This window comes from Halyomorpha halys, unplaced genomic scaffold (genome assembly GCF_000696795.3).
Source record: "Halyomorpha halys isolate HHAL.00 unplaced genomic scaffold, Hhal_1.1 Scaffold964.1, whole genome shotgun sequence".
Classification (NCBI taxonomy): domain Eukaryota; kingdom Metazoa; phylum Arthropoda; class Insecta; order Hemiptera; family Pentatomidae; genus Halyomorpha; species Halyomorpha halys.
The window spans coordinates 83,184-83,645 of NW_027115048.1; the positions used below are offsets into that span (position 1 = coordinate 83,184).

The 462-nt window shown below is 36.6% G+C and overlaps 1 protein-coding gene across 1 annotated transcript in view; it reads right to left on the reverse strand.

Annotated features, from left to right (window-relative positions):
* The window catches only part of LOC136796938 (odorant receptor 4-like), a 29,206-nt gene that overhangs the window by 28,580 nt on the left and 164 nt on the right, over positions 1 to 462 (reverse strand). The window lies entirely within an intron of this gene.

A 462-nucleotide genomic window follows, 5' to 3' on the forward strand; every position in this document is an offset into this window, starting at 1 on the left:
AAATTCCCATTCACTACTATAATTATTATAAACTATGATAATCAGACCAATTTGGACTTATGGAATTGAGCTCTGAGGCTCTACCAAACCATCAAATTCCTCCCAAATCCAATCCTTACAATCCAATATCCTACGTACAATCCTTGATGCTCCTTACTACGTTACAAATAAACTCATCCACAAAGACCTTAGCATCCCATTCTTTGCAGATTTGGCCCAAAACAGATATGCGTCTTTTCATTCCAAACTGCTTACTTATCCTAACCCATCAATTCTTAATCTCTCATCCCAACCCATCCCCATGATAATCCTCCGAGGCGTCTGAAAAGAAGATGGCCACGGGACCTTCTAATTAATTAATTAATGCTTAATGTACCACCAATGGGTGGTTCCTTCCCAAGATTTTCAAGTGTTTGAAACATTCATCCAATTTACTTATTGTATTTATTATTTTGTAAAGTT